Source organism: Callorhinus ursinus, unplaced genomic scaffold (assembly GCF_003265705.2).
Source record: "Callorhinus ursinus isolate GAN/ISIS: 27379988/994484 unplaced genomic scaffold, GSC_fseal_2.0 scaffold58, whole genome shotgun sequence".
NCBI lineage: Eukaryota > Metazoa > Chordata > Mammalia > Carnivora > Otariidae > Callorhinus > Callorhinus ursinus.
This window is the reverse complement of record NW_027397120.1, coordinates 7,742,307-7,767,868: the sequence shown is the minus strand read 5'-3', so window position 1 is coordinate 7,767,868 and position 25,562 is coordinate 7,742,307. Positions and strand designations below refer to the sequence as shown.

At 47.0% G+C, this 25,562-nt stretch overlaps 1 protein-coding gene across 3 annotated transcripts in view; it reads right to left on the bottom strand.

The window, feature by feature from the left end:
* Positions 1-25,562, bottom strand: part of FAM53B (family with sequence similarity 53 member B) — a 120,135-nt gene that overhangs the window by 93,389 nt on the left and 1,184 nt on the right. The window contains exon 1 of one of the 3 annotated variants that reach the window (XM_025880138.2): positions 12,331-12,581. The exons of 1 other annotated variant lie outside the window; for it this stretch is intronic. The gene's annotated coding sequence lies outside the window, so the exon portion shown is untranslated. Of the gene's footprint in view, positions 1-11,771; positions 12,012-12,330; positions 12,582-25,562 lie in introns of those variants that run through there. One more of the 3 variants, XM_073884688.1, reaches the window with a different exon arrangement.

Sequence of the window (25,562 nt, the reverse complement as noted above, 5' to 3'; positions counted from 1 at the left end):
GATGACTGTCTTCTCCTCCAGGGCCCTAAGACACCACAGGCTGTGGCCGACATGCTGGCTTAACTGCAGCCACCAGGTAGTTGGGCCAAAACCTGAGCAGAGGCCAAATCAGCAAAAGGCCCAGCCTGACAGGATTCAAATGGGCCCAGCCTGACAGGCCAAATCAGCTGGGCCCCAGCTCTCTCCTTCTGCCACAGCTCGGGGCTGGAAATTAGGTCCCAGTACCCCCAGGAGCACCTGAAGCCTGGCCATGCCACTCCCATGCCACTCATGAGGGAAATCACCTGGTCTCCCCCAGACCCCACGGATCCCCCAGAAACTGGACAGGGGCAGCCTGCTCAGTCACTCTCGCACAAGTGCAGGAGAAGGGCGGGGCCAGGCATTTTCACACAGGTTCAAAGCCGAGCAGGACATCTGCAGGCCCGGGGAGGCTCCCCAGGCCCCCGCGGGCAGACACCATGCTGGCTAGGCTCTGACCCAGCAGAGCGGTCACTGGGGCCCAGTGCCGCGTCCCGGAGCACTAATGCCCTGGAGTCTTTTCCATAACACTTAGGGACATGCCTGAACCTCCCACAAGTTTAGAAAACGGATTGGTTTCTTAGGCAAGTCAGAACCCATTCACCTGTGAACCATCGCCCCCTCCGCAGCCCGGGTTCGGAGCCACAGGCTTGGCCCCTATTCCCAGCATGTGGCTCTTCTGCTCCAGCTCACAGTTCACCTGTTGGCCTACTTTGCCTCAGCCAGGCGCCATCTCTCTTCTACTTTTCTTTCTAATACATGAAGGTGTCTGCTAACCTCCCTGGGAATTAGATGAACAAGGAGGTTTACTGCCCAAATTAACACTATTTAAAGCTAACTCACTTCTCTTCTCAGGCCTGAATGCTGATGGGCAAAAGCCTACATACAGGGCTTGGAAAAGACACCCCAAAAGCCAAGATGGGCTGCTGACCTGCCCATCCTCATAGGCTCGCTATTTTCCTCAATTCTCCTCCCCTGGGCCTAAGTCACATGCCGCACACAGTCAACAGGGCCTGGAATCTGGGCCGGCATCTGAGGGTGTGGAGGCCACAGAAGCACTGGGCGCCAGGAGTCAGGTGACCCAAGGCGGAACATTCTCGCGTGTTTGTGTCAGCAACTCCCCCACCCCTGGAGAACACCGGTGAGAACACGCTCTGACAGAGCCCAAAGGGACTGAAGCTCCTTTTTCAATCACACCAACCTGCTACTTTTTTCCGTTAAGGTGAAAAAACAAAAACAAAAACAAAAAACAGGTAGTTTTACACTGAACCGGATGTTTTCAACTCACCCAATGCCAAAAGGTTTTGTTCCTTTTGATTTCTTTAGTTCCAGTGTAGGCACAGGCAAGGAACTCTGGAAGTTCTTGGGAATCCCAAGTGTCCCTGCTGAAAGCAAGAGCTCCTACTAAAAATAAACAAAGACCACATTCCTCTGGCCAAGGAGATGGCACCTGACGAAAGTTCCACATTCTAAGGAGCTAGTCTTGTGCCCTCCAAGGAGGTCACTCCAGGGTCAAAAGGACTGGGCCCCTGGGCAGTCTCCCTGGAAGGTGGCCCCAAGTGAGGACTGCCGGAGAAGGCTGTCCCCCCGCATTCCAGGTGGTGACTGACCAAGCGCTATCCCCTCTGGCCCTCACCTCTCCCATGGCTCAGTGGGCTCCCAGTTGTCTGCTCCAACCCACCCTGCACTGCCACTCCCCAAACACTGAGCCTTCAAAAGTGCAAGCATCAACAAGCATCAACATATGGCTCCCGGCTCCCAGCCCTCTGCTTAAAGACGGGACTCCTTTGCTTTGCACCTGCTGCCATCCTGACCTTGACCAGCGTAGCCCAACGAATTCTTCTCACCCAGGCGCCCAGGTCCGGGTGGCTGTCAACCACCTGCTGTTCCCCCAAACACCCCAAAGCATCATGCTTCCACGCCTCCACATTCACGGCGCCGTGGCCTGGAACATCTCCTGCTCCCCATCCTTTACGTGTCTCAACTCCTGCTCATTCTTCAAGACTCTTCAGGAAGCCTTTTTACCCTCCTCCCTTAGGCTCGGTTGAAATGACTTTCCTGTGACCCCCACGGGACTATGGTCTCACCAGCACCCTGTGCACACACATCTCCATTAGATGCATCATGCTTCGTCTGGCACATAGTAGGAACTCAGTCAAAACCACTGCTGTGTCTTGGGGTGCCTGGCCGGCTGAGTCGGGAGAGCACACGACTCTTAATCTCAGGGTCGTGAGTTCAAGCCCCATATTGGGTGTAGAGCTTACTAAAAATAAAAAAGTAAAAAAACAACTGCCATCTCACTGTCCATGACACAAGCCTGTGAGCTCTGCAAAAACAGGAACTCGCTTTACTCATCTCTGGATTCTTCTGGGCCTGACACACACAGAGGGCGTTTACTAGATACCGACGGACTGGACTGTGCCTGGGGTACCATCAGCATGGGAGGGAGGCCTGTGGTCACCACAGGAACAATGACACATCTAAAGAGGCACAGAAGGTGAGGAAAATGAGTTCTGTCACATCCACCAAGACCAGAGGCAGTCCAGATGTCTCTCTTACCTCACACAGCCCCTAGTCATAGCTTCATCATGTCCAAGAGAAGGGTCTGTGTCAAAGCCATCCAACCCCAACCACCGTGATGGGTCCTCTGCAGCGGGCTCTCCATGGCCAGCCCCAACCACGGATGCCAGCGTCTGAGGGGAAGGGGCTACTGCAGCCTGGAGTCAGGGCCCCCGCCCAGAACCCAGTAAATAATACCAAGCCTTCACACTCCTGTAGCAAGGGGTCTCCTTGGGGGCAAGGCTGCCCAAAATCCAGCAGGCGATCTCTCATGCCAAGACTGTCCACCCTGTTTACCCCACAGGATGCCAGGCTGGGGTTGACGAGGTGTAATGCTCAGAAGACATGTGGGTGGAGACTGTCAGGAACCACTGGCTTGTGCCAAGAGAAGCCCAGTGACTACTGAGGAGGGTAAAGGCCGTTCCCTCTGTCAACTGGGTCAAGGGCTTGGTTCAAAAGTTTTAACGAGCTGAGATGAGCTCTTGCTCCTGGGCAGATGGCCGGTCACGTTCACATAGCACAGGGGTCCAGAGGCAACTGGAATCATACCCCAGGGGTCAGCGAGAGGCGGCCAGGCGGGGGGGGGGGGCAAGCACCCCAGCTGTGACCACATGACCTGCCCCAATGCTGACTGCAGTTGTGAAGGCAGCTCGTGGACTTGAAAGAAGGGGCGAAACCAAATAAAGACATCAGCTGCAAAGAATCTAAAGAGAATCTAAGGAGGAGGTAAATGCACCTCCCACTCTCAGTCCAGAGAGGTGCGCAGCCCTGGAGCCTTGCAAAGAACACACTCGCATTCAGAGGTTGGCAAGAGCAGAGCCAAGGCTCCGAGGCCAGGCTGTGACGCTCACACTCGTTTACTTTTCTCTGTTCAGGACCAAAGTAAGTCACTTTTAGTAAACAGAGATTTTGTTTCCTAAAGAGAAAGCTTAAAAGATTTCCCCAGTCTTAACTCTTGTTAAGAGACGCACTGCAAACTAAAGTATAACACATGCTTTCAATCCTTCCTCCCCCAAAACACCTTAAGACATCTGGGAGTGGAGAATGCTGGGTGAGGAAAGGCTCTATGTGCCCCACTCTGGCCTGTCCAGCCGAGCTCAGCGCTGTGCTCCGTCCTGTCACCCACCGGGGCCATGAGGACAACTGCCCTTGTCCTTCCCTTGTCCTGCCAGCCCTCCAATCTGTCGCCCCCACAGCACGTGCCTGCCACAGGCTGCACAAGGTGCTCACTAACGTTTGTTGGGCACTAAGGGTCTCCACCCATGGACTCACTCACTGTCCTACACCCACAGGCTGAGTGCTGCCGGCAAGGCCATTGTGCAGATGCGGGAACCCAGGCTGGGAGGGACAGTCACTTGCCCAAGGGCAGACGGTCAGCAAAGGGTAGACCTGGAATTTGAACCCAGCCACTGATTCCAGAGCATAATGCTGCACTGGCCCTGAATGGCGCAGACCTGGGTTTCACCTATGCTCTGCCCAAAGCTCCCCCATGGCCCTTCCTTTCCCTCGTGGGAAGGTGGCCTGCCCTGGACCACGTGGCAGCTCTTCTGCCCTTCAGGTCCGATGTGCATCTCCTACCTGCCGTCCCTCCACACAGCACCACACCCCACATGGGGGCTTCTCAGACAGGCTCTTAACCACTCCTTAAAACGCTGGGAGGCAGAGCCAGCAAGATGAGAAATCCGGGGCCCGGGGGGGTGACACGGCACACCAGTCCAGCAAGAGAGGAGCAGCATGGTCACCAGAGGGCCTGCACTGGAGGACGGCCCCCAGGACCATACCACGGGGACGCCCACATTTCACACCCCCTCCGGAGTCTCAGAACCACAGACACACACACACCCCTGCCCCCAGAAGACGACTCCCTCTCCTCACCCAGAGAGAGCATGGAGGTGGCCAGCTACAGAGGACGCGGTCCCTCCACCCCTGAACATGCAGAGAGGCTGCTCCCAGCCCGCAGATGGAACCTCCCTCTGCTCCCAGGCCCCTGGCCAACATGAATGCCAGAGCAAGGGGAATTCCAGGCCGAGGCCTCTCCCAGCTGGGCCTTGTCCGTCAGGGCACTTCAAGCAGAGGGCAGCTGGGAGGAGGGTGGCCACCCCTGGGCGGAGGACAGGCAAGCAGGAGCCCTGGAACCCACACGAGCCACCCCCTCTATCCAGGGCCCTGCTGGAGCTGCCGGACACAGAGAGGCCCTGGCCAGTCCCTGCTGTCCAGGAGCCCACGGGCCTCCCCGGCAGGCTCTGTGGCACGGCCACCCAAGCCCCTCATGGAAGCAGCAATGTGGTGCCCCAGCAATAATGCCCAGGGCACACTCCCCCAACCCCGGACGATGCACCCTGCTTTCAGCAGGATCTGCATCACCTTTCCACTGAGGTAGGTGCTGGATGAAGAACAAGCATGGCATGGCAGCGAGAATATAGGACTGAAGCCAGCCAGAATGAGCTCAAATCCCACCATCCCCACTCACTCCGGGCGAGTAATTGCTCCAAGCGGCAGTGTTTCCAGCAACGGATGGAGCAGGTTCCTCAGCCAGCTATGCTGTGCTGAGGATTAAATGAACTAATGAAGTCAAGTGCCCAGCCCCACTCGGGACGCTCAGCAGGTGCCCAATCAACGCCTGGGAAATGAATGCCTGGAGAAAATAATACCACCCCTCTCTCCCCCACCTCATTAGGCCCAAGCCCAACTCCCAGCAGAGGAGAAAGGGCCCTTATTTACCACCACCAGCCAAGGCACAGAAGAGAAGAGCAGGTGGACAAACCTTGGCCAAGAAACCAACAGCCTCTTCATCAAGCTCAAGGTTTCAGTACTTTCCACTGGGACTCAGTTTCCCCCGCTGGGGGTTTAGTGAGGCTACACTCAGCAACCTAAAGGATCCCTGCTGAGCATGCATCAGGCGAGGGGGTGAAAACTGGGTCAGACTGATGAAGTGGACCAAGGGTGACGGATGGCATGTTTCACTAGCCGGAAGGGCTCTGAACAGTGACTCCGTTGCCCGCTGGTCTGTGCTGCATACAGCACACTGTCCTGCAAGCAAGACCGCGTCTCAGAGTCGTCTCTCTGCAGAGAACACGACGCTGGAGCAGGGGACTCAGAAGACAAAGGTTCTGGTTCCTCTGTGCGCCGGCTGTGTGACCTTGGCAAAGTCACCGCACCTCTTGGGGGGAATTTCTCCTCTGTAAGATAAGCAGGCCAGAGAAGCTCATGCTCTCTACAGCCCCAGTCATTCTAAACATGATTCCATGACACCCAATCCCAAGCATGCAGGCAAGAGGACAGGTTCTGCGCAGTCAGGTACAACCAGGTGGCTGGACACTGTGACAGTTGCTGCAGACCCAGGTGAAAAGGAATCACTGCTTACTGAGAATCACCAAGACATGGCTGGGACCCAAACTGCGTCTTCCCTCCCCTGAACCCCAGAGAGATACCAAGTGCCAAGCCTGCAGAAGGGACAAGAAGCTGAAAAGACCAGCAAGATGGTGGGGAGACAGGGCCCTCCCTGAGAACTATCCTGAGGCAACAAGATGAATAAAACCTGCCCTCTTCGTTCCAGAAAAAAGGTGGCTCAGAGGGGCTGTACCAAATCCTGGGCAGGGAGGCACGCTCAAGACCTAGCCCAGCAAAAAAAGAAACTACCTGGATGATGTCTCCAGCAGGCACTTCGCCCAGAGGTGAGTACCTTTCAGATCCTCCTGCACTGAGACATGACAACAATGGAAAATTCCAGTAGGTTTATTCCACTCCTGAAGAGGAAGGTCTCTGAGGAAGCAAGGTATGCATGGGGTCTATTCCAGCCCTCATTCCTCAGTCCTGGATGCACAACAGGATCAACTCAGAAGCTTTAAAAATACCAATGCTGAGTCCTACCCCTTCTCTCCAGGATTCTGATGTAACTGGTCCTGGATGCAGCCTGGGCATCGGGCTTTTATTTTTTTTTTTTAACCTCTCCAGGTGATTCTAATGTGCAGCCAAGGTGGAGAACGACTGCTCTAGAGTCTAGAATCTCAGCACAGAGGCCCCAGCCGTCTCCCACAAACTTTTTAGGAGCAGAAAGGGCAGGAGACTCAGCCAGGCAGGCCTTGCTGGAGATAGGTATCCTCATGCCACCCCCCACCTCCACCCCCAAACCAGGATCAACCTGCAAAGAGCCATCTGTCTGAGACAGAATGCGGGGCCCCTGCCCAGCCCGGCTGGGGCGTACCACGTCCCCACACACTGGAAGCTGTACGATTGTGTTTAGTTGATTATTTGAGGCATGTAAACAAAAAGTGATATTACACACACCTGGGGTGGCAAGCACCACAAAGATTTACTTTGAGAGATCTTAATTATAAATGCAAAAAAAAAATGCTGGAACCCTCTTAACATCTTTGAATGGAAAATGGAACCTGAATAAATAGGGATGCTTCTTCTGGGCTGCCAGATTTATTTCCCATTTCCCCTAGAAGGTCGCCAGGAATAATTATATTTTCTTGTGAATCTGTCTTCTGTAAGGATGAAGCAAAACATCTCCACCTTCCCAACTGAGGCACTGCCTTTGGTCCTACAGTAGATCTAGAATCCAAGCACTCCTTTAAAAAAAAAAAAAAAATCTTTTTTAAAGCCGTAGGAAAAAGGAGGAGCAAGGAAAAGAGGCAGTCAAAATTTCTAAGTTTCCCTGTGGTGTTAACAAGACTAAACAAAATTTATGCTTTGAGATAAAACAGAACCTAGTGCCTCTACCTTTTGAACACATCAACCGACAGCATGTATGTGCAAAACCACCAGGCTCTGAAGCGAGAGCCAGACCCGGACAGAACTACTAGCCTCTTGGCCTAGCCCTTGTGTGGCCTTTGGCCAGTTAGTTGGCCTCTCAGAGGCTCCATTTCTTGAGCTGTAACTGCAGGAATGCTTTGACAATTAGAGCATGTATGCAAAGCCCCTGGCCCAGGGTGGGCCTTCAATAACCAGTGGGCACTGCTATTATTCTTTGAACAATCCACACCCATTTCGGCTGAAGCCTGCTGCGCCCAACTTTTCATGGTCCTGAATCTTGGGAACTAGGGAACCACATTATGCCAGTGCGGAAGGAGAATCTGTGTCTTTGTTTCACGGGCGAAGGAAAAGAGCAAGAGTGGTCAGGAGCTGGCCTGCCCCTGCATTCTGGGGTCAAATGGGCTGTTTAGCAACATGATTTGCTTTTACCTCCTGAGAGCGGCCCCATGGAAAAAGTCCCTCCAGGGACTACAGATGCCGAAGGAGTACTGTTGTTTCCGAGATATTCCTGCGCAGTCTGACCCAACGGTCCCCACCCCACCCCCCTGCAAAAGCTTCCCCTGCAGCCCCCACAGCAGGAGAGGAGCAGGACCGTTAACGAAGCGGGGGGTGCCTGTCACACTTCTCCATAACCCCTGACGTGATGTGAAATTCTACAAGGTAGACCCTTTGAAATGCAAAATCTTCCAGAGTCCTTCAAATGTGTTTTTATTTTCTCGGGTTCCTAAGGCTGCTTTCAGACCCACCCATCAGCATTTCCCCTCTCAATCACCCACATTTAACAAAAAAAAAAAAAAAAAGAAAGAAAGAAAGAAAGAAAAGAAAAAAAGGAGGAGGAGGTGGCTGCAGCAAGGACGTCTCTGTTTTTTGAAAAAGCTCAAGTATCTCCAGTCGATGCAAGGAAGGAAAAAAAAAATCTTGTCCTCGGCTTCAGCCTCCTTACATCCCTCCTCCAAGACATCCCGAAGCCAAGTTTCCCCTGCAAGATTTCCTCCCGTCCTGACCAGCACAGCACTGACTCTGCCACCGCTTAGGCTCTCAGAGGGCTTTCTTAAATCAAGAATCCGGGTGCCCTCCGACCCAAGTTCGGGAAGGTTCAGACAGGCACCACCAACACCACAACCCACAATTTTCGAAGCCCAAGCCTTGATCCAAACAGGAGGTTTGGATTAAACATCAAAGAAGAAATTACCTTAAAACAAAGTTGTTTGGCAAAGAAAATTACTTCACCATAAGAAGAACCCTAGGGAACGGTAAATTGCTTTTGAATATAGACTTTTCAGTGGCGCGGTCATTAATCATGTTAATGTAAACTGCGCTAAAACAAAAATTTTCTAAGCAAGTCTCCGGGCACATCAGCGTATCTAAGCCTCTGGGTTTGTTTCCAGAGCTCACATCCCAGCACGCAATGAAACTGCTGTTAATGGGGTCAGCTATTACAGTGCAGTCCCCGACCCTGGGCCATAATAAAGGTGACTCAGCCATGTAGAAAGAACCCTCGTAAAGTCAGGCAGGAAACAAACACAGAAATTAATCAGAGAAGGAGAGTCAATGATTTTGGAAAGTGTATTCATGGGACAAGTTTAAACAGCAACTCTCTCCCTGGATGATCAGACATTTCAGAAAGGAGCTGAGGGAGGCCAGTCAACATTCCTTGCAGCACGCAAGTCCCTCGGCCAGGCCCTGTTTTATAGGGTGGAGGACAGGGCAGCAGCTGGACAAAGCGAGGGGGGGCGTGGAGCCCAGCAGAGTTAAGCTGCGCTGAGCCCAGCCAGACCCGGCCATGTGCTTCATGTTGGCAACAAACCGGTTCTTTCAAGAGAGGAAGAGTCTGACAAAAAGGACAGCTGCAGCAAAGCAAGAAGCTGAGAGGCAAAAAAAAAAAAAAAAAAAAAAAGAAAGAAAGAAAGAAACCACAAAACCCACCCTCGAAAAAGCCCCAGGTTTAGGATTCTCCCCTCACGTCAAAAAAAAACACAAAAAACAAAAAACACTCACCTTCGGGGGGTTGCAAGGGCTAGTTAATCTATTAACGTGTCCCCCTTGCTGGATCAATTAAAGAGAGCCCCTCCACATCTGGTTTCCATCTAAAACCAAAACTTGTATTATCAGCATATTACATAACAAATTATGCCTGCAGGTTTCTTTTATTACATGTCAGAGAGGTGTGTGTGGTGGGGGGTAATGATGGCAGTTGTGCTGGTCTGAGTATTTGCTTATTTCAGGCTTTTTTAAGGGCGAGAACAAAAAGTTTCCGTACGGTATGAAGTTCAAGAAAGTCACACTCGCCTGGATAAAACATCAACTCAACAGTGGGCCAGTGGGTCCAGCGCTCAGTCTTCAGGGCCCACTGCATCAGGCGGGGGGGAGAAGGGCATACTGTTTAAAGAGCACTGCACAGGTACCCCACCAGCCTGTCCGAGGCATCCTCTGCTGACAGCTCCCGGGGTGTACAAGGCTCCCTCCTTCTCAGTCTACTGCAGGGGAAGAGAGCTGGCTGGCCTTTTCCGAGTTTCCACCACGGGTCAGGTGCCTGCCCCCTGAACTTGCTTAAAGGACACCCAGCCCATTAGGCTTCCAGAGAACTGGGGAGATGGAGGCCAGGGCACAGTGAAGGAACCAATAGGGGGACAGGGAAAGATGAAAGGTATGGAGAGAAAGAGCCTCAGAAATGCCAAACAGGGCTTCCCATAAAATGTCAATGAAGTAGATCCACCAGGACGACAGTAAGGCATCTTAAAGCGCTTCCTAGAAGAACTTTATGAACTTCCAAAATGCTACTATGGGCACGACATACCCTAAATTGAAAACAGAAGGGAGAAACGGACTACAAACGTTATCAATCACAATCATGGAATGCTCTACTTGTCCTGCCAGCCTTAGGAATTCGAGTCCACTTCTGCAGCAACCGGTACTGCTAGCTTTTTTATTTAAAACTTGTCTTCAAGGTTAAAATGGTTGCACATCAATATTACCTTCTCTGGGGAAAATAGTGAGTCCTTGGCCAAAATGATTTGAACTGGTCTTAAAACCACCTTGTCCTCTGGAGGGGCATTCAGGGGGGGAAGAAACAGACCTGCTCCAAGCCTCTCCTTCCTTTTCCAGACTGGAACAACAGCCCAGGAGCTGGATCGGCTGCTCCTGGATCTGCAGGATGGCTGGCAGCATCCAGATCCTAGCTAAGGGCAGACACCGGGTCAAGGGCCACCAGTACTGAACTTAAAACCCACATCTTCTCCCACTAACACAGGCCTATCAATGGGGACAAATAATTGTTTTCTGTTTATCTGGCTGTCCAGAGCTGAAGGGGAGGGGGGGAGGACCAAAACCCCACAGATCGGCAATTCAGTATCAAAAGTGTAACTGAGACAAGTTACTGCTAAGTGGATAAATTAAAATGAAACTAAAACCTGGCCAAATCAGCAACAGTGAGTTTCACCCCATCTGCTAACTTCACTCCTTCCCAAGTCCTCAGAGCGGGTGACATCTTCCAACCAAGTCTAGGATCTGGAGCAAGGAGGGATCCCCTTCCAGCCTGTGGGAAGCGCTGGGAACACATATGTTAGTTTGTCATTTGGAAGTCTGCTAATACGTTGTAAGCAGCACAAGACGCTTGCCTGGCTTCCCAGGCCAATAAACAATGCCATTCCAACTCCTGCAGCAGTCAATAGAAAACAGTCCCTTGTCTCCGCCATCCAACAATTCAACAAACATTTGTTCCTGTTGAACAACCCTCAGCCTGGCTCCATCTGCACCCGCTCCCGCAAGGCGAGCGCGGCGGCGGCAGCGGCACCAATGCCCTGCCCCAGGGTCCCGGGACCGGAACGCAGCCCACCGGAGGGGCCACTCGCCCAACACCACCGAGTCCCGAGGCTGTAACGTGTGGAAGACTCAGAGTGTGGCCTATAGGAGGCAGAATCCCATTCATCAAATGCTGCAAAGGGCTGTTCTTTGTTCACCAACGTACGAAGTACAGTACGTGTTAATGAACCCCGGCGGTCAGATGGAGGGAGCCCGGCTTCAGGGGGCTTCCGGGGGCGAGGGACCCGAACAAGCTAGCTCGCGCGACTCGTCGGTGCTCCGCCGCTCTGTCCCGCGCCACGAGCATTGTTCCCCAAGTCTGCGGGCGGGGGTGGGAAGCTGGGGGGGGGGTGCCCGAGAAGCCCCTTGGAGCAACGCAAACCGAGGGCCCTCCCCGGACTCTGGGTGTCCTCGCCGCCTTCGTCCCTGCCCCACTAAGAGAAACTCCCAGCGGGAAAGCTGACTCCCACAGGCTTTGCAAATCAAGGACTGGCAAAAATGTGACTCGACCAGTGTGCCCGTGCTGGACGGCCCTTCTCGCCATGTGCAAAGCCACGCCGGCGCCCCCCACTCCGCAAGACCCCGCCGCCGCCACCCCGCGGGCTTCCCCCTCCCGGGGCAGAAAACCCCCTCACCCCTAGGGCGACCACCCCGGCCGGTCCAGCAGCCGCGGAGCCCGCCGCCGTGCGCCCGCATCCCGGACGCAAACTTCCGCGAACAAAAGAGTTGTCTGCAAACGGTGCGGGAACTTCGGGGCGAGCCGGGGCGCCCGGGTCCCCGGGTCCTGGCGCCTTCGCCACTGCCGCGAGCCAGGACTCAAGTTGAGACGCGGAGAGAGCACACCCCCCGGCGCAGCCGTCCCTGCACCCGCCCCGGGGAAGCACAGACTTTTCTGCAGGGGCCGGGCTGGCTCGTTCCCCTGGCTGCGCTCTGACAAGTCTCACGCGTGCACCAGGGGCGACACTCAGCGCCCCGAGAAACCACCCCACCCAACGCGAAACAAGGCAGAAAAAAAGAAAACCAGTAATTTTTTTTAAAAAATGGTAAGAATAAAAACCAAAACGGCAAGCCCAGCACACGCGCGAGAGGGGTCCCTCCAGCCAGCCGCTGCGGCGCACAAGGCAGGGACCACCGCTCGGGACCAGCCCCCCGGCCGCCACCGCCACCGCCGCCGCGCAGCCCGGGGTCGCTTACTGTGCGCGGGGGGGCGCTCCGGGCGCGAACCCCGCGCCGTCGCCAGCGGCGCTCGCCAAGTCGTCCGGGCTGCCCGCCGCGCGTCCGCCGCGCGCACGCTCTCCTGCCGGCGCCGAGCGCTTTGTACCGAGCGGCTCCCAGGGAGGAGGAAATCGACTTGTCACTTCCTGAACTGTTTGCAACTCGTCCCTTTAACCGGTCCGGGCCAGGCCGCCCGCGCCCGCCGCGCCCGCCGCCGCCGCGGTGCCGCCCGACCGCGGCTGTGTGTCGTTGGGTCGGGCGCTCTGGCGGCGGCGTCGCGGGGCCCGGGCGCTCGGCGGCGGCGGCGGCGGCGGCGGCGTGCAGGAGCCGGGCGGCGTGCGGCGGCGGCAGCGGCGGGCGAGTGTGCAGTGCGCGCAGCCGCCGGTGGGCGGAGAGTGGGGGGGGTCGCGGCGCGCCGCCGGCGGGGCTAGAGGGCGTCCTGCGAACTGAGCCGCGCGCTGCTCGCCGAGCTCGCGCCTGCGAGGCCCCGGGACGCGGGAAGTGGCCCCGGGTCCGGGCTGCGCCGCCGCAGCCACCACCCCCGCGGCTGCCCGAGCCCGGAGCCAGGGGTCCCGCGGGCGTCTTCCCCCTCCCCCCGCAGGAACCAGGGCAAAAACCCTGGGCCGCGTGGACTTCAGACGTCCAGCTTCCGGGTTGTTGGGTTTTGAGGTTTCAAAGAAACGATCATTTCGGTGGCGTGCTGGGCAGCAGAGGATGGGGGGGCTGTGTTAGCGTTGTCACACTTTGGGGAAATAAAGCGCTAGTCTCCCTACTAGGGGCGCTGATCGAAATAAAGGAATGTGTACTTCAGAAGCCACATGCAAAATATATGCAACTGGTGAAGGAAGGATTTGTGGTTGCTAAGCAGACGCAGAGCATGTTTCGTTCTGTAACTTAGGATGTTGACTTAAGTTCAGGAATGTAACCCTGATAGAATAAGCAGAGTATTTTCATTGTACGGCTCACCTGGGGGAGGGGGACTGTTTTCCTTGTGAAGTGAAGCCCTAGATTTCCCATTACTCCGTCCTACTAGTGTATGTTATTTTATTGACCTTGTATCCAAAGAGATTTTTAAAGAGGTTTTTTTTAAAAAGAACTCCCCTATGCCTGTTTTGTGTTCTCCTTTGCCAAAAATACAAAACACCTCATTACTTTACATGGATTGTGTCTGCGCCATTTGAATGGTCCTATTCATAAATCAGGAAACTTTTTCTGTTGCTTCTAGGAACATTTAATTGGTTTTAATCCAATGTTTCAATCCCAGTATCAAACATAAATGAACAATTAACTTCTTGAGCTTGTATGCACTTGGGAAACTATTATATTTCATGGCTATTGCTGCAATATTTCAGTTTCCCATCACACTGGACCCGTTCTTTTTCAGAAAACCATGAGCTAACATCTTTCACACCAGCTACAGCTCCAGTGATTTCTTCTGCACGATTAGGATGAACAACCATCAGAAGGATGTGCGTCTATTCATTCAAATAGATGATGTGGGATATAACCAATTCATCCTACAAAAGCCAAAATGAGCTAATAGGCAGAATGCTAAGATACTGATATCCTTATCCATATACGCTGCTTTAGAAGAATTTACCAAGGGCCAATTTTGAAAGGAACGAGAACGAAGTCTCCTTAAGTTAGACAAAGAAAGGCACAAGGGATAATTTGAGAATGCTGCTAACACTTCCCTAATGCCATCTTATCACGTGTCACCACGGCCTTCGAGAGCTTTTAAGAACATAGTTTAATTTACTTTTTATTAGGAAGCCTAGAGTGACTCCTGCTGGCAAACATTCAGCTTATTCCTACAATTACCAGTTCATCGGGTCAATGGAGAAAACAAAATGCAGGGGGTGGGGAGGCTATCCAGAACCTGGAGACAATTATTGCAACCATGATTCTGGTTGCTTTCAGGTTGATTTTAGATTCACAAAATTCCAAGGACTGTGGTTATGGCAAGCTCTTTGCTGCAACGCCTCCTTTCCAACCTAAAGCAGCCTGTTTTTCTGGTTCTGAGGCTTTCTTGCAAGTGCACAGAACTAAAATACCTGCTTAAGGAGTTGTGCTACTAACCAATGAATGGCTATTTCTCATGTACTTAATTTGAATCTCCAGAGGCTAAAAAAATATACACATTAAGGCCTGTGTCATTTAACTTTCCATATTATGTGGTTCTTCCCACATTATGCAGTAAGTCTTATCTGAAACACCCCCACTTTAGGGCGCCTGGTGGCTCAGTCGCTTGGGTGACTGCCTTCGGCTCATGTCATGATCCTGGACTCCCAGGATCGAGTCCCGCATCGGGCTCCCTGCTCAGCGGGGAGTCTGCTTCTCCTTCTGATCCTCCCCCCTCATGCTCGCACTCTCTCTCTCTCTCTCTCTCGCTCTCAAATAAATTTAAAAAAAGGTAAAACACCCCCACTTTTTAGGGCTATGCTACATAGTTATTATTTAAAAAGTCCTACCCAAAAGGTTGTATATGAGAGTTTTGCTCAATTCAGAAGAACAAATATAAACTCAGTCCCACTCTGGATGTAAAACAATGTAAGCTGTAATCGGGGGATGGGGGGCTAAGCTGTCTACCTTTGTTCAATCCTTAAAGGTCAAAGCCAAATCAAAACCAGATTTAGAGCACAACCAGGCACCTAAACACAAATTCATAAGCCAGTTTAGGAATAAATCCATAAATAATCCAAAAATGATCACTTGTAACTTTTCCATTATCATTGATCAACAACACTAACTTGGGTAAACCATGAACAAGTGGGAAATACAAAATGTAGGGATTACATACAGTCTCACTCCAAGACCAATATGCGAAACCCAGGGATAAAGCACAGCAATACTGGCTCTCCTAGGTCCGCTCAAAGCAGAAACACCAAATGGAGGAATGCTTGTGTATATGGCACGCATATCATGTCTACTCAAAACTGCCTGGGAGAATTTAAACTGAGTATCACTCTATACTAGAGAGTTCCCCTATTCCAAGTGTAAAGCTCTTAAGCAATAGAAGACAATAAGGGTGTATTTTATTAAGAAAGGGTGTAACCAACTATAACTTGTATCAACAAGCTAATCAAGTATTCACCTAAGCACATTTGTGCAGAGGAGGGTAAAGGTTGGGTTTTAATATGCACCAAGGAGTGTCCTAGGTAGTTAGTGGGTGTTTTATTTTTGTGCCTTTAGAACCAGATTAATGTGATATTCAAGCAACAAGGAGCTAAGCTTTGAAGTCTGAGCAAGTACCAGTCAATGTTGTTCAGTTTTACCCAACAAACCTGTGTGCCTATAGTTGTAAAAAGAGTTCACCACTAAAAAGTGATAAACTAGTTTGTCTCTGAGAATAACATAGTATTCTTTTTAGAATAAAGTGAGTGAAACAAACATCAAACTTGTTATACATTGGACCCAACAGCACAGTATGCAGATGTGTGTATTAACCCCTTTATTCAGCTTCCAAAAGCCACTGCCTCTTTGTCACAACTGTTGTATTAAAAGCCAGTCATTCACATTTCACACTGTCCTTTCTAAATCTGAAAAGATCTTTTATAAAGCAGAAGCTTTTAAAATTGCTTGTAACAGATGATGGGAAGACAGACATGACCAAGTCCACCTGAACCATTTTCAAAGAAACTGGCTACTGAAAGAAAACAAGTTAGCAAAATACATTTCTTTGAATAATATGTAAAGTTTTTGGTTATAGATGAAAGCCAAAAATCTGAATCTACTATAGGGGCAATTTTCTTACATAGATCTTATTCAGAAAAATAAGTTCTATAATTGTTCCCCCATCTATGAGCCAGCTACAACTAACAGCCCTACCTACATAAGCATGTGATGACACACTAATCCTTCTGTTCTTCCCTTTCTGTCCTTTTTATATTGTGTTCTGAAACCTTTCCAATGATGAAAATGAATTATAGCTCTGGCTGGAATCTCTTCCATATAGACAGATATATCCACACATAGAGAGAGAGAAAGGGGTATCTCCCATATCTATGCACATACCTTTATTAAGAGGTACTTTGATTCTTGAAGACAGTTACTTTTTGATTCAAGAACTAAAGAAAACAAATTTATTTTCATTGAAAAATAACCATGGCAGTGAATTTAATGATACCAATCTAACTCCTTTGATACAAAATGAGAGTTGAAAGCAGCTTGAAGCGGAATGCCTATTGAAATCAGTGCACGTGAATCGGCCCAGCTTTGTAACGAAACGTCTAGCACCATTGAGGTACGAAGCCTGCCAGCTGGGACAGCATTGTGCACCACAAAGTGTGGGTTGTAAGCCTAAGTCCTGAGCACAAACCCCGGTTTCCAAGTTGGCAGGTGCTGAAAACACAGCAAATGTCACGCTTGCAACTCACTGGATGGAAGAACTCTGGGTAATGTAAGCTAAAAAGAACAGAGCAACAGTTAAAACTTATTTCACTTTGCTATTTTTTTTCCTTTTTTTTTTGGCAAGTTAATAGTAGCTATCGGTGTTATGTGCTACCAGAAAACACAAACGTGAAAAAAACTGACACTGAAAAGTTTATGCATGGTAAATAAGCAAAAATAAGTATAATGAAGGCTTTTCACAATCTACAAAGTTTCTGGTGTATGTAAAACTTATCAAACCTATTTTACTATTTTATTAGTAACACTGAAAAGCATAATTCATTCTTGACCTTTCCCGATCTATTTGTAATCGGAGCTGAAGTACTCTAATATCACTATTAACATGGTTAGTCACCTATAACCTAGCCTGGCCTCAGTTACTCCACCAAATACATAACTAAAAACAAGTTACAATATTTTCATATTGTTACACATTAAGTTTTATCTAGAAAATATTTCAACAGCACACCCACACTAAATGTTTATTCTATCATCTTCAAATGAAAACCATTTCAATTTTTTTCTTATATATCCTTAAGTGGAATTCAGATTTAGTATTTATGATACAAGCCCAAAATTTAATTTAATTTTTCTCTCCTGTCAACTATCTACCATATAAGTCACTGCCTCAAGAAAAATCTATTTTTAACTCATCCCTAGTGGTATGCTCAAAGCTACTGCCATCCTGCCTATCCTCATGAAAATTAAACAGACTGAATTTCATTTTCATTAGGTAGAAAGGAAACTGAAATTACGTACAGTTCGTGATTTCACAGAGTCTGAATACCCAATCTAAAGACTGAATCCTTTGGATTTAAAATATCGAGAAAAAAAAAATTGGTCTCCAGCTCCAAAGGGTAGAACATCCCTGGGAGCAGTATGAAAAGAACATGTGCCCTACATGGTATGTTAGCCTGTGAACTTCTTAACTCTACTCAGCAGTTTGTCAACCTTCTATTTTAGCCAAAAGCAAAGACGTTTTGTTTTATTGTATCCATTACTGTTTCTGAGAGACTAGCCTTGCCTATTTTGTATGCATATACCCTGCACCTGACCCGAAACAGAGAAGAACTGATACGAGAAGTTAGCTTACTATTTTAAATACTACTTTACAGCTTCTCTTAACTTTCACAAAGAAACCAAACAAACAAAAAAAATCTTGATCAAAACCAGGTTACTTAACTATAGTACTATTAAACTAACTTTAGTAAACTATCCTATGGACATACATTATCATCATATCGACCTCATCCCTATAGAACTTTTTATTTTTTTTTAAAGATTTTATTTATTTATTCGACAGAGAGACACAGCCAGAGAGGGAAAACAAGCAGGGGCAGAGGGAGAGGGAGAAGCAGGCTTCCCGTGGAGCAGGGAGCCCGATGCAGGGCTCGATCCCAGGACCCTGGGACCATGACCTGAGTGAAAGGCAGCCGCTCTACAACTGAGCCACCCAGGCGCCCCATCTATAGAACTTTTTAAAAAATAGTTCAAAGATTTAAGCTCTTTGAGGCTGACCAGAGAAAGTGACACTGCTCTGGCCAGCATTTCTCCAGTCACACTAAGCAGCCCAGGCACTGAGATAGTCACTTAACCACCAATAAAAAGGTTAAATAAACAAACAAATCTGAAAACCAAATGTTTTCTAGACTAGGATAAACAACTGATTCACTGTAAATTATATACGATACTGTCAGTTCCAGTATAAACTAAGGTCAAATCAGATAAACTATTTAAAGTATTATCCAACATCAAACTTTGAAATGTCACTGTGAATGGCACCGTTAACTCAACTTAAAACAAGGAAAACAAGTATGATTCACTGATCAAAGAAATCAAATCTAGATGATGCAAGGTGGAAATCAATGATAAAATCTTAGCCCACTGCTTCCTAAATGCCCAGGAAAACCCAAATCCAACTCGGTTTTCATTAAACCTAATGCATGGTTTGTTAAGGGACCTGCTCACAGTTCCCTTGTTTCATGTCACTGGAAATAATGCCTTAGTATGCAGACCTAATGAAGAAAGGTGCACCATGTCCCTGACCAATTCCAATGCATCCACATGAACATTTTCCCCATTGTACCTACATTACTAAATAATTACCACTCAAGCAGACAATGATCTTAAATCTGAGTATTCTTAAGAAGTCTGCTGAAACACATCATAAAGAACATTTGGTGAAAATCTGGCATTCTAACTGATCCTCATTTCTTAGCTAAATAAAAAGGTGCTTCAGCATCAGCCCTATCTATAGACTCAAGAAGGAGCTACACAGTAGGATTTTTTAAGAGGTTCTGGAAGGCCCACCTGTTGCAAATGTTCACTCTTACTCACTTATCTACCACTCCTCTCTTCCCTCACCTAAACACTCTTAGAATACAGTCGAACTGAACGTATTAACTCAGTGGCACTGATGGGTAAAATTTCCAACAAGTCAATACATTAGCTACAACGGGGAGAAGGGGTTCTTGGAGAAAAGACTAGTGACTGGTGTGTGCTAGGAATCATGCTAAGCTGCTTCACACTAATTCTTCTCATTTAACATTCCTGACCCTGTTACAGAAGGTCTCCACAACTGCTTCTCTCTCCACTACACTGGAACTGCTTTGAAGAAAGGTTCTGAAGGGAAACCACATTTAAGTAAGTATTACTATCCATTAGGCACTTTACCAGCACCTTTAACATACTTCAGCATCCCTGAGGTAGAGGACAGAAAGACAGTAACCCAGAGAGGTTACAAGGCCTGAGAAGGGCAGACCCATGTACTATCTACTCAAGCACGGGTCTCTGCATAGCATGAGAAGGTAGAAGTCTCAGAGTCCTGGGACTTTATGGTTCTAAATTAGATCATCTGTGAGTATGATTCCTTTGTGTTTGCTTAGACCCAATCTTGATCTCTTTCTATATGTAAAATTGAAGGAGACTAAACAATCAGATGTAAATTTCTGAGTTTCTTGGATAAAACATGGTCAAACAAATTCAAACTAAATTATCAAAAATATATATGAGAGACATTCGATACCAAAATCTAAAGTTTACCAATGAATGCACAAAGATGTTTTAGATGGAAAAATACATGATTTTTTGCTCCAAATGTTTTATTATATGTACATCTATTTCTCATGTACGTAGACACATTGACTTAACATAACGGTAAAGTGACCTAACAACTGATATTTAGATTTAGCTAATGGGAGCATTTAAACTTCTCATATATAGTGGAAACCTGTATTTCTAACCTAAATTTCATAAGCCTTTCTCTAAATCTAAGATCAATTTGAGCAGGTATTATGGACTCAATGTTTGTTTCCCGTCCCCAAATTTACATGTTGAAGCCCTAAGCCCCAGTGTGATGGTATTTGGAAGTGGGGCCTCTAGGAGGTAATCGGAGTTAGATGAAGTCATGTGAGTGGGGCTCTCCTGATGGAATTAGCGCCCTTCTAAGAAGAGACACCAGAAAGCCTGCTCCCACACTTGCTCCCTTGTAAGCATGCACAAGGAGGCTGTGTGAACATACAGGGGGATGGCAGCCACCTGCAAGCCAAGAGCAGAGGCCTCAGAATGAAGCCTGCCTTGTTTGCACCTTGACCTTGGACTTCCCAGTCTCCAGACTATGAAAAGTAAATTCCTGTTGTTTAAGCCACACAGTCAATGGTAGCCCAAGCTGACTAGTACAGGGGTAGAGAACTAAATTATCACCTACTGAATGCCCTCATTTTACAGAGAGGAAAACTAAAGCCAGAAAAGGAAAGCGACCTGCCTCACTCCAATCATTTTTTCCTCCCAAATCCCCCCCAAAAATCATTTCTCTTTGATATTTACTGTATTACTTAACAGATTTCCAACACTAGGTTACTATAAAATGAAAGGAACAAAAATAAATTTCAAGTTCAGAAAATAATCGGATACTGCATGTGTCACAAGTTAAATCATTAATCAAATGACTTAACAAAATGATCCCTCTTACTTTTGGCTACCTAACATCTTTACCATACAGAAATTCCAAGAGGAAAGCTCAGAGCACTAAAGCAACAAACCTCTGGAAAAGACCAGCTTATTTCATAGTGGGGTCCAATATGTGGATTTCCCCTCATAGCTAAATCTGGTTAATTTTTTTTTTTTTTTTTTTTTTTTTTTAGATTTTATTTATTTGACAGAGAGTGAGAGAGGGAACACAAGCAGGGGGAGTGGGAGAGGGAGAAGCAGGCTTCCTGGGGAGCAGGGAGCCCGATGCGGGGCTCAATCCCAGGACCCTGGGATCATGACCTGAGCAGAAGGCAGACACTTAACGGCTGAGCCACCCAGGCGCCCCTGGTTAATTACTTTTTACTTAAATAATAACCACAACAATCAGCACTTCCAACTACAAAGCCATATGGAATTCAGTCCTATCTCTTGAACAAACTATACTATCAATTTTTTGACCCAAATGGTTCTCTTCACAATGTGAGCTTTCCCTCTACACCTGTGAAGGTTTCCACAAGGAATAAACACCACTGACTTGTGTGCCTTGCTTATGATTGCTTCTCCAAAATCAACAAATATTATTCTCATTCAAAACAACAGCATAAAAGCAGTTTCGCTGAATCACAAATGGGCCGCAAAAGGTTGTATTTATAAATAAGACAACATGCAGTTTTTCATTCACAATTTCAGGCCTGTCTTCCAAAACTTGCACACAGCTCTTTAATGTAGCCCAGTATGTTTTATTAAATGCCACATTATGATTTTCCCCATTCAGACTCCAACTAGGCTTCTTGTTGAGGACATGGAAGGAAAACTTAATTATTGCTGCTTCAGTGCATCTAAATTTATTTCATTACCAGAATCAACAGAATAGGGGCTAGATGCTGTCGCAGAAAGGCAGACGGATATGGAATGTAAACTGCTCCTTCCTCTCCTCTTTCCCTGCCCACCCTACCCCTCCAAGTTCCATGGTTGGAAAGCATCCTAACGTTTTTTTTTTTTTAACCAGGATGTACTAAAATTAGATGGGAACAAAGGACTGACATTTTCATACTAGAGGAGGGGTGAGGAGAAAACGTGCACCAGCAGCACCCACTCTCTGCTCCATTTAGCTCCCTCCCCGACTCCGCCCATCTTTGACAAGCAGTTTGGACCGCCTGAGCAGGAGAGCTGCGACCATCCCAACAGCACTTCTATTCTGCTAGAGTCACAGAGAATAATAAACAGCTTCACATCTGTAAGTATGTTAATGAAGAATGAGAAATACAGTTCATGGTCCCTTTATTCAACAGGAGTGTTTTCATATTTCTTTTTAAGCTCCTCATATAACATCCAGGATATACTTACCCTGGTTCATGTGTAAATTTTTAGGTATTTGGGAAAACAAATGTGTTAGATTGGCTTTTCTTACAAAGCTTCTGGATAGCATGTACAATAAAGATCACTCACAAACATACCTATTTTCTGATGCAGTAATAACAATACATATCTTAAAATATAACATAAAAGAATTTATCATTTCTTCAGAATGGGCCACTTAAAAACAAAAAAAGTACATTTTGGTTTTTTTCCTATCTTCCTCTAATAAACTGGGCAAGTAATTTGCAACTACTCTAAGGCACAATTGATCTCTTGGTTGTAAGTCTTTCTTACAATGGTATCAGCATGACAAAAGTAAATTCAGCCAGCCTCTACATCCAGTTTTTGAAGTTCTACTCCATAAAAGCAGGATATTGATACATTCATGTCTTACGAATTATTCTTATCTTTTTAATTTGGTTTCCCTGGGCCTAAACTACAGGTCTACACAGTGACAGCTCAAAATTCAGTTAGAGAAGCCCTTTTAATGATTAGTCTAATGCACTGAGTTGTAAAGATTTTTTAAAACTCAGTAAGTACCGACTCAAGCTCTCTTTTTTCCTGGTTACTGGAGCCCATCTTGACATCTAAGCTGGAAATGAATGATCTTTCAACAACACTCCAGGGATTTTGCTAAGGTCATATTCAATCATTCATTAGGCTTCTTACCCCTCGCTTTTCAGAGTTCTATTGTAGAGCTGGTTTTATTCAGCATTTATGTAGCCTGTGGGCTTTAGTATTTGTCTGCTTAATGTTAAGTTTCATTTCTATGCCCCTAACATAGGAATCCATCAATTGACCAAAGAATTTCAAACTATTCTTTTACTTTTCTAACAAATTGCATGGTGTGTATGAAGAATAAATTAGCATTAATTTTCTTCCATTAACTGTTAATAAAACATGCTCATGTGCTCCCCCTTCGTCTAAGGACATCTCTGTTTCCTGCCTAACAGAGAAATGACAAGGGTTTCCTAATTTTTTCCCACTAAGCAATTGTCCTTCAACCTACCATGCTCCTGGTCTCCCACAATCAAGCTCTAGGTCATGGGCAGCCTCCTTCCAGTGAAGTGTACTAGACAAGACTCCTTTCAGAGCCCATCAACACACACCCCCCCCCCACACACACACACACAGTATTAGCTAAAGAGGTTACTACTGTGGAACACAAGACACTTGGTCTCTCGCTTTCAAAGCAGAAAGCTGTCTGTGGAGCACGTACACTCTAGTTCACAGTGCCAACAACAGGAAATCAAACCCAGGCCTCCCCACAGCAGCAGAATGCTAGCCTGGAGAGCAACTGAGTTTTCACATTTGTATATATTTTCATTATGGACTAGCAGACAGATACATATACGCATGCATAAATACATAAAATAAAATTATTTAAGAAAACATAAATCAGAGTCTATTGACATAAGCAGGGATACTGTTTTTCTTTGCATATCAATTTAGGGGAAAATGTTTCAATGGTTGGAGGCTAACATAGGTTCCTTAAAAATTAAGCTTTCTACTATATGCCAGATGAACGTGAATTAAGGTCAACACAGAGTACTATATTACAGAATCACAGAAAATTAAAAATAAATGAACTGAAACACATTATTCACTCAAAGACTAAAAATCTTTTATGTATGTTTACCTCCCTTCTTCCCCCCCAAATAACAGAAAACTTCATGCATGTCACAGACGAAGAAGAAAGGCAAACTTGCTGCTACTACAATGGGGGAAAATCAATTCAAGGGCAGTTTGTACTTATTTTAAAATGGCTTCAGTCAAGCTGCCAAGAGTAGTGTCAGGTTTGATTCTCATATGCATAAATGCCAGCCCCAAAAAGCAACTCTAACTTGTGCACCTGGCTTAAAACAAAATGTTCTGAAAACTTTCTATTTGTTAATTGGTGTAACCCACCCATTCAGCCTCAAATCCCTTTGGACTGGCCTGCGAGCTTCCTCCACACAGAAGCGAAGTGCCGGCTCATAACATCGTAATGAGAAGCAACAATGGCGTGCAGGCTCTGGAGAGAAACTTCGTTTGCATTTCAAACAAGTTTCCTCAAAATAAGAGTGTCTTTTGATGAAATAAAATTACAATTCCAACTTCTTATGCAGAGAAACCAGCACTCACTACATAACTCACTGCTCCCTTTTATAACCGTATAATTCCTTCCAGTCACCCACACAGTCATGTGCTTTAACGAAACTCAGTTTAATAGTCACATATTTACAACTTGCTTCAGTAACTTGGGGCCATTTACTAGCCTGGTTTTTTAAAGTGTGGTATTATTTGAAAATACTAATTTACTGTTCGATTTTGGGACCTTCCATTTGTTCTAATTTCAACCTGAGAGGCCGGCTTCCAGCAGGATTAACTGATAAGGAGAGATGACAAATCCCTTCTCCTGACCTGAGCAACAGCTCCACGATTCCCCCAAATCCTCCATCTTTGCAAATGGAACATACATACCCCGCCACGAGGGTGACTTGCAGAGCTTTTCAACAAAGGCCCACTCCCAAGCTATCAGTGAATCAAACCCAACGCCTCAGTCTGGTGGCACAGAAAATCCATTCTGTTAGAGTGGTGCTTTAAAATAGCATATGTAACAACTCAAAATTCTAAAAAAAAGTACTTCCACACTACTATCATATTTGATATCAAGGAACAGTAACATGAGAAAACAACAAAGACCAGATCTCCTCAATAAATTATAAACTATTTTTCTGTGGTTTAAGATCCTTTGCCTAGTTTGTAAAATCAACACAATTTTTCTGTAAGTTTAAATCACATATATTTTGAAGTAACTTCTCACTCTTTACATGTTAAAAATTAAAGCTTTTCAAACAATGTTATTTGTGTTGAAAGCTAATGTAAATGTCTTCAGTTATCTTGTGCAAGGCAGGTAGTAATCTTAATGGTTGAATAATGTTGATTTAAATCAAACCCCTCTTCTCCCCCCACCCCCTGCCCCCACTCAGACATACAAAAAAAAGAAAAAGGATTGTAATGCTAGACTTACTCATTACTAGGTTAACATTTATCAACCAAAAACCCAAAAGACCCAAAAAGCTGAAAATCATCAAAAATTGTATCACTTTAAAATTTGTATTGTGGCTCCAATATGAAAATACTGGCCCAAATAGAAAAATGGCATATATTAACATATGTCTTCAAAAACATTAATAAATAAACTGTTTCTCTTCCTAATTAGCCCTAACTAAAACATCTTTGTCCCCATGTCTCTGAAGGCTTATATATACATATAACCTACACCACCCTTTCACAAAAGAATGACACTATTCAGTTCTCAATTAGGCAAGTCTGTTAAGACAAAAGGGAGATGGAGAAAAGTAGTGAAGGATGACCTGCTAACTCACAGTCCACAGACCAACACTGTCACTAACCAGAAGCCGCAGAGCTCTTGAAAATTCAACTACTCAATTTCTCTGGACCAGTCCCGGTTCCCCTACTGAACTTTAAGTATCAATAAGGCAGAGACT